Source organism: Aphelocoma coerulescens, chromosome 9, assembly GCF_041296385.1.
Source record: "Aphelocoma coerulescens isolate FSJ_1873_10779 chromosome 9, UR_Acoe_1.0, whole genome shotgun sequence".
In the NCBI taxonomy this organism is placed as follows: domain Eukaryota; kingdom Metazoa; phylum Chordata; class Aves; order Passeriformes; family Corvidae; genus Aphelocoma; species Aphelocoma coerulescens.
Window position 1 is genome coordinate 18,390,663 of NC_091023.1, and position 8,611 is coordinate 18,399,273.

The following is an 8,611-nucleotide window of genomic DNA, read 5'->3' on the forward strand; positions in this document are numbered from 1 at the left end:
ACAGTGTTAGACAGACAGTAACCATCTGCCTGCAGGTCAAGTGGCTGTGACAGGCATCCTCTGGCCACTAAGACAGTGAGACAGTTTTGAGACCGTCTTCGCAGAGACTCTGGCTGACTGCAGAAATCACTACCTGTTCTGTCACTTTTTATTCATCCTTGGGATGCACTTGAGAGCTGTCAGCTCCCTGAGTCATGGGGAGGCTGACTGTCTTGCCAAAATGTGTGCTCAGGTAGCAAGAGCATGATGAACACTTAGAGCAGCACCAGGAGCCCTGCCCTGGGCTGGGGCATTGTCCCTGGCACAGGTCGCTCGCTCCCACACACAGCAAGGGAGGACCCCAGCCTGGATGGCCAGAAGCCCCCAGGCAGCACTGATTGCCATGGCCACCAGGCCCTTGCAGGTAATGCCAGAAATGCCCCTGCACAGCATCACTGTAAGTGGTGTGAGATGGTTGGTGAAGCATTGAGATGTGAACAGGGTGGGTGGCTGTTCTGCTGATGCTTTTTTGGAAGCCTTGCTGTTTGTCTGGCCAGGCAGTGGGACAGGACGTGTCCAGCCCAGGAGCTTTCATCTCTTACAGCCCTACCGAGCTGCAGCTGAGGCCCAGGTTTCCTTTGCTTCCCTCCCTGCCTTTTTCCTCCTAACTGAGGTCTTTTCCTCACGCCTTCTCTGCTTTGATGCTTCACTTTGGACCCCTATGTTCCTTGTCCTCCTTCATTCCTTCTTCAGCAGAACCAAACAGTAGCTGCCAGTATGCTTTTCCAGAGCCTGGGGTGTTATTCCTTGTAAACACTAGCAGTGACTTACTGGGACCAGTTCCTGAAACATTCTGGGGCATCTGCAGGTCCAAGGATGTGCCACGCTTACAGGGAATAACACCCCAGGCTCTGGAAAAGCATACTGGCAGCAAGAGGAGCTTTTTCTCTCTTCCCAGCCATGGGGAAGGAGGGGAGCCAAAGGGAGAGAGGACAATTCTTGCTCCAAATAGAGTAAAATGAGATTATTATTTTTTGCCTCGTTCTGCACATAAACCTAACACTTCCTTTGAGGCAGTCCTCCAGGACTTCCCAAACCCTGACTTCATCAAAAAGGAGAATATTTTAAAAAACTAAGCTGTTCCAGCAGAACTGGCCCCCTGAAGCTTTTAAACATGAGTGAGATTAGAGGGGCAGAAGAGATGGGGAGACATGTGGTGGGCAGAGAAAGCAAAGAGTGCTGCTGGGGGAAGATGGGGCAAACAGGGAAAAAGCTGAGAGAAGAGGGGCCATCTTTTGGGGAGGGAGACCTTGGCCCTGCAGGCAGCGGGGGCAGATCTCTGCAGGCATCATGCAAACCCCTCCCTGCTCCTGGTGCCTTTGAGATATCTCCTGAGGAAGGCACCAGGGCCACAGCAGGAGAGCCGGCAGCTGTGCCTCATCCTGTGCAGCACTGGAAACCTTGGCTACCCCAACGCCTGGGGGTTTTGGGGTTTTTGGCTCCTAATCGATCTTCCTTCTAAGCTTTACTCCGGTTACAAACCTGCGTGGGTTGTCGCTTTTGTTGCTTTACTATTTTTTTTATATTTGCCAGTTGTTTTTTTTCTCTGCCTTGTCTGACAGCCCTGTTCCCTCACTGGGGTGTCCCCACTCCCCAGCAGCACATGTGCTCCCCACCACTGGCACCAGCACTCACTGCTGCCTTGGACAGATGTCTCCCACCAACCCGATGCTTCTGTGGCATCTCCTGCATTCCTGAGCTGAAATAATCCCCCACACTTTGTCAGGTTTCTGCACCAGTGGCCCACTGCAGTTTAATTAAGGCAAAACCCCTCCTTGCTTTAGAGATTTTCGCTTACCAGTGGATTTCCCTAAGGCCTCATCAACCGGAACGCTCCTCTCTGCCTGCTCCTCCTCTACCAGCAGCACAGCAATCCTTGGCTGCCCAGGGGGAATGGGCAAAGCCTGGATTTAAGTTTCCTCTGAGGGTAGCTGTGTGGGATGTCCTGACACCCAGGGATGCACCTGGGTGCATATGCTCATTGAACTGAGACTGGTCTTGTCCCAGGAAATTATATTTTTGGTCTTAGCCCCGGCTTTGCTTTAGGCTCAGTGCATTGCAATTTAACTCCTGTATCTGCAAGTGGCTTTGTGGCCATTGCACAGGCTGGAGTTTGTGTTTATTCTCCAAAAATATGTGGAGCTGGTGATGGCTCTGCAGCTGGAACAGCAGACAGGATTACCCAATTACGAGGTTTTTTTCTCCACTGAGCTCGACAACAAGATTTGTGAAAAATTAAGAAAGGGCAATGCTCTTCCCTGCTTAGAGGAAGAATGAGAGCCTATCTGCCATAGGCTACCAGATGTCATTTTATGTTTTCTATAAAAATTTATAGGGAACCCAGCTGGCCCTAGAGACACAGTGTGAGGAGCAGACAGTGAATTGCCACTTGGCAGAGGTGACCATGCAGCACGTGCTGGCCATGCTGCTGCCTTTCCCAGCCGGGGGGGTCATGGCTAAAGCAATCCTGGTACCAGCCAAAGCCTCTGCCCTGTGCCAGGCCGATGGGACTTGGCCTGCCCTCGAGTGGGCAGTAGGAGGGCAATGTTTTGAGAGCAAGGTAAGCTCCTCCAGTGACGGGTGGATGAGGCCCCCAGGCTCCTGCCCTCCAGCTTTCCTCACTCCTCGCTGCTGCTGGACCCGGTATTCCTCTGGCAATCCCTAGCATGCAAAGTGCACTGGAGCAGAGAGGGGAGCAGGATTGGCCCCTTCTCTGACTTTGTTTCGCATTTTCAGGAACATGAATTGCCATGGTTACCAAAGCCTGGGCTCCTCATTAGCAACATTTGCTCTCGATGTCAGATTAACCAAGTTGTTCCCTCACAGCCCTGATGGGAGCTGCAGCTGTTCTGGTGCCGTTTGCCAGTGTGGGCCATCGCTTCACCTGCAGCCACCACCGGCTGTGGGACAGGAATGCAGCCTGGGAGCCTGGCACCAGGGTGGGAAGGGAACCCAGCCACAGGAACCTGGCACTGCTGTGGGAAGGCAGCAGCATGACCAGGGCACAGGCTGCTCCCTCTGCTGCGTTTCCCCGGATCCCAATTATTCCTCCTGTGTCATGTGGATGCCTTGCACCCCCTCATGAGCTGCAGGAACAGCTCGGCTTTCATTTTCCCTAATGCAGGCTGCCGGCAGAAGTGCCTTTGAAAGCACAAACCGCATCTGCTGCTCGTATCATTACTCGGCGATGGCTGCACAGTGCCGTGGCCATTGTGCCTTTCTGACCCGCTCTCTCTCTCCGAAGAGAAGCTATTTAAAGCATCGCCTTGAACCATATCATGTGTCCACAGAGGAACTTCGAGTGCTCCCACTTTTGTACAGCTCTTGCTGGTGCCAGCTTTGAAAACGCTGTTCGTGCACTCTCGTCAGCGAGGAGGGAGCGACTGCTGGGATCACACAGCCCCTGCCAGGGAGAGGAGAGGACCGATGGACAAAACAGAGTGCTGGGGATGTGCCGCTCAGCTGGGCATTCCCGGGATGTTAATGGGGGGAAGAATCGTCAGCTCGTGCCAGAAACTCTGGACCTGACCAAATGCCTTCAGTGACATCAGCATGTAGATCGTTACCCTGGCGGTGTCATGTTGTCAGGCTAATCCCCAGCGACGCGTAATCCCCTGTCACTAGGACAACACCGGCAGAAAGCAAACCTGGACCAATATCTCCTCATTTACCCAGACCTACCTAATCCCAGAGAAGCAAGTTAATAACATACATCAGCTCAGTATCTGCAGGTTTTTTATTAAACTCTTCGCATAAGTTTTATATTATTTTGATCCTTGCCAGCTCAAGCTGCCCAGCTTCAGAGCCAGCAAGGATGTGCTCACAAAGAGATGTTTCATGAGCAGAAAAAGGCTAAAACTTATTTCCTTCTCAGGCTAAAACTTATTTCCTCTCACTATCTGATGAACTCTTATTATTAATGAAAACATTTGTTTAAAAAATAAAAAAAGTAGGTCAGATCCCAAGCATTTTACAGGTGGAACAGGCTGAGAACAATTGACTGAATGATGTTATAACAGGTTGTCCGAGCAGCTCCTTTGGCGAGCATCTCCTCCTGGCATTCAGCAACTCCCTGGTGCTCACGGGGCCCTTCCCATCGGCGCCTGGCGCGGCGGCCACGTAAGTCCTTACCCACAGCTTTATCATCCCAGTGTGGATGAACAGGCTTTTCCTTACCCTACTGTGGCTTAATAAGCTTCTCCAGTGAGTGCAGATCTGTAAACAGCGGTATCAGTTATTCTGTCTGACCTGCAGCACAAAATTGTTTTCCTGCTTGTGAAGGAAATCTTCAGAGCAGAGCTGGGGATACACAAAGGCAGCTCCATGTAGACCATAAATAAATATATATCAGTGCACGTGCTCTTTTACTTTGCACGCCTGAAAGCTAGAAATAATGTCTGATGCTTAGAAGAAAGGAAATATTTAGTTAGGAGAAAAAGAGAGAGCTGTAAGAAAAAAAGAAAAACACTATATATTTATTTTTTATGGCGTAAGTGAAAAGCCTGCACTTTCAGCTTTGTTGAATTATTTTGCACTGTATCTCTGGCAGAAATCGAAAAAAGAGACCTGCTTGCATCCAGCCCCTCAATTATTGCACCTCGCTTTTCGGTGTGCCAAAATGACATCTGAAGAACTGGCAGAAGATTTGCCTCCGCGCTCTCCCTCGCACGCAGGAAGGCAGCTCCGTGGAGCTCAAAGGTGTTGGGAGATTTTGCAGCTTAGGTCAAAGGATGTTAATAAAGCACTTGAGCCTCCATATGGTATTTTGGCACTAAAATGTCAGCTGCTTTTCAGACACTGTACTTTAATAATTTCAGACAGGCCCCTTTTAAATGGTTTGTTTAGTTTGCTTAGAGAATAATATTTGTTATTTGGTTTTCAGAATGACTAATAAATGAACTGTCTTTGCTCGGGGAGAATAATGCCACTTAAGCAAAACCTGGTACTGCAGTTCAGAGCTATTTAATAAGAAATACCTGTCAATGTCAGAATATATTTAGTGTGCATTAGCTTTGAAGAATTGCAGAATAGGTTTTCCCCTCGCTAAGTTTACTTTATGTAAAATGTAACACATGAACTGTGAATATGTGGACAGCAAACAGACTGTATCAATGAATTCAGCCTCCCCCGGAAAATGCTGACAGTGGCAAGAGAAACACCTCCTCACAGACACAACTGACACCATCAAAAGCGGAACGTGTGACAGCTGCCAAGGAGCCGCAGCCTCCCGCCCCCCTCCCCTTGTTTAAAAAACAAAATCAAATCCAAAATAACACGCTGTAGTCTATTTATCCTCTTGTTTAATCCACTGGGAAAGCATCAGCATAATTAAATGCTTTAAACCTTTTGGTTTTAACTCGCGATCAGACAGCGGTGCAAAGAGAAGCCGGAAGGAGCAGGAGCTCGGTGCTGCCGGCACCGCAGCACCCCAGCCCCGCCACGGGGCATCCCCATCCTGAGTGCCACCAAAGCACCGCCCAGCTGTGCTGGACCTACACAGGAAGGGGCATTGTGACTTCCCAGCAGTTCTTCATCCCAGATCCAGGGCTGCAAACAGAGAATTTGCTGGACCGAGCCACAGCCACCTCGTGTCTATTATTCATGCGGCTCGGCACTTCCTTTCACAACCCAGGTACCGTCTCGGATGCTCCAGCCATCTGGGGCAGCTACTTGGGAGGCTGGCAGTAGGTTGCATGAAGAAGCAAGTTATTTACTTAGAAACTGTCTCTGTGGCATCTTGACCATCTGGAAAGAATATGGAAATGAGACTTTTAGCGCGATGGAGCTTCTCAGTTGATAAATTAACCAGGCATCTCCAGAAGTAGGTAGAGCCGATAAAAGTGAGCATTTCTGAGCACGTCCCAGCTCGCACGCACATTTATAGGTGTGAGCATTTGCAATTTCCCATCTCACCTACACATCTGGGGACCTAAGTCACTCTCCTGCAAACTGCCGGCGTTTCTGGGCAAACAAAGCCTGACTTCCAGATGTAAATTTTCGTGCAAAGAAAGGAGGGGCCAGGCAGGGCTGGGTTACACAGCTTTGCCACCGAAGCCCTGCTTGCATCACCAAACCTGCCCCAAGGGGACCAAGCCCAGTCCTGCAGGGCTGTGAGGGGTGGCTGGCTAGCAGGAGCTCCTCACCCCATGCCAGGGAAGGTGAGGTGCAAGTGTGCACCCCAACTTGGTCCTTACTCACTCCCCAAAGCTACAGCAGCGAGCAGGAGCCTGGTGCAGTGGGGAAATAACGCTCACAGCCTGTCACACACACAAGAACCTCTCAGCTCTTATGCCAGCCTCTTACTAATCAAAATATCATGCTAGGCTGGAGTGGATCTGGCTTCTTTGAACGTGAATCACATCATTTGCTGATTGCCCGGAGAGTTCCCAGGAACTGGGGGCAGCAGGACAGAAATTGCAGCCGTCCTCAGAGCACTGTAATTTGTGCTGGAGCTGGATGGCTCTCCCAACCACCCCGAGACAGGGCAATTAAGGCTGGCTTCGAGCCAGATGCAGGTCACTGGGATCAGAGCAGGGAGCCCCAAATTAAGCACTGTGAGAACGGAGCCAGGAGACTGTACAGAAGAAGTTAGTGAACTAGTGAAGTCCCTGGAACATCCATCCTGCCTTTCAAATGCAAATGCCATCTCAAGGAAAGTATTTTGTTCTGCAGCCTCAGAGTGCTAACTTCTAATCACTGAGCAGAGAAAATACACCCACGAATACCAACATTGAGAAAAGGCTCTGGGGGTGGCTTGGAGCAGGTCAGCGGTACAGGGAAACATATTACCACCAGCTGAGTCAATCCAAGGGCACACACAGGGTTCAGTAAAGCCCTGCTCTGTGCCCACCGAGGGTTGGAGTTCATCTGTGTGCCCCGTCATGCTGCATAAAATTACCTCCTGCTAATGCAGCCCTAACATTTCCCAAAATGCAGTCTAAACTTCCCCAGAGCAGTTGAGGTATCTGGTACCTGTTCTCCTTTCAATATCATGTACAAAAATGATGTGCAACAACAGGCAGCTCCTCCATTGTCTGCTTCCCAAGTGTCCCAACTGGACAAAGTTGGATGGATACCCGCAATCCAATTACAAACTGAAGGTAACAGATGTGAAACACCAACAGGGCTCTAGAAAAAGGAACAGCCCTGTGATAACCTCCACCAGGGCTGAGAGTGTTTCTAAATTTCCAAACAATTTTTTAGTTTCCCAAAGTCTCCCTTCATGTCATAGGATCAGCATCGGCCAGGGACCTTTCTGCCCTAGGATGGCACCTTTGTCCCATCACTGCAGGTTTTTGAATGGGAGCTGTGGGTATGGTGGAGTTGGAGGTTGTATCTGGCTGCACCTGAGCAAGCCTGTTCTACATCAGCAGCAGGCAGGGGGATGCCATCAGTCCCTGGAGCCTGAGGAGATGAGACCCACTACAAGTTCAGGAGCACCTGGAGGAGGCTGGAGCTGCCTTGGCACAGCACTGAGCAGGGAACAGTATTCTGGGGTGACACATACTTAGCTGTAGAGGACAGGGGACTCTTTTGGAGAAGCCCTGCTGATGGTCAGCAGACAAGCAAGTTCCTCATTTAAGGCTCAGTGTGGTCTGAAGGTCTCCTGCATACAGGTGCTGGTAACTCTGGTGTGATGAGGGACAGCGGCACAGCAGCAGCTGAGCATCCGTCCCCTGAGCCCCTGCCACAGCTACAGCCATCCACTGACATTTTTAACACTTTTCTCTAAAGAAATTTTTTTGCCTGTACACATAGGAATGCATCAAGCTTAGGTGTGCCCAGATGACTTAAGGAAACCCATGGGACCTCAGAGTGGGACTTACTGGCCATAATACTACGTAAACATGTATGTATTTTAAAACCTGTGATTCTACTTTGTTAATTGACTGAAAAAAGCAATGCATTAAAGCAGAACTAAGATCTGAGCAATGCCAGATGACCTTGGATACTCACAGTGCCAGCCGGGCTTGAAACTGGAGCTGGTGGAGGCTCAGCCCTCTGGCTACTGAGCCGAAGGCTCTCCAGGTGAACTCATCCTCAAACTGCCCACTGCAGCAGTTAAGCAACACGGGGGAACAAAAGCCTCTTCAGCCGGAAATATCCCAAGAGGCTCCATCCTGAGTCCTTTGCTGTGTGCTTTTATGAGCAGTGACTCGGGCAGTGTGAGATTTTGCCATTGCTGGGGTTTCCTAAAGTCATGAGGGCCTTGGCCAGTGATGGGCTCCAGCTCCCTCTATACCCACAAGTGCCCTGAGTTTTCAGGAGCAGAAAAGGCCTGAGAAGAGACCCTCTCCCCTTTCATCTCAGGATCACAGGCAGCAGTGCTCACCTTCTGAGGAACAAGGGTCCTTTATAAAGTACTCCTTAGGTTTAACTCCCACGACATTTGTAAACTCTTTAAAGGCAGGAATTAACCTGGGTTTCTAGAAAGAGTCTCTGACGCTTTTAAGCAGCATTTCAGAGGCAGAAATGATCTTCAAAATCTTCTGATTTCTAGTTTTGAGAGAAACACTTTTTTCTTTGAAATTAATCTAATTAAAAGATCACAAAATTAATTAAAATGCAAAAT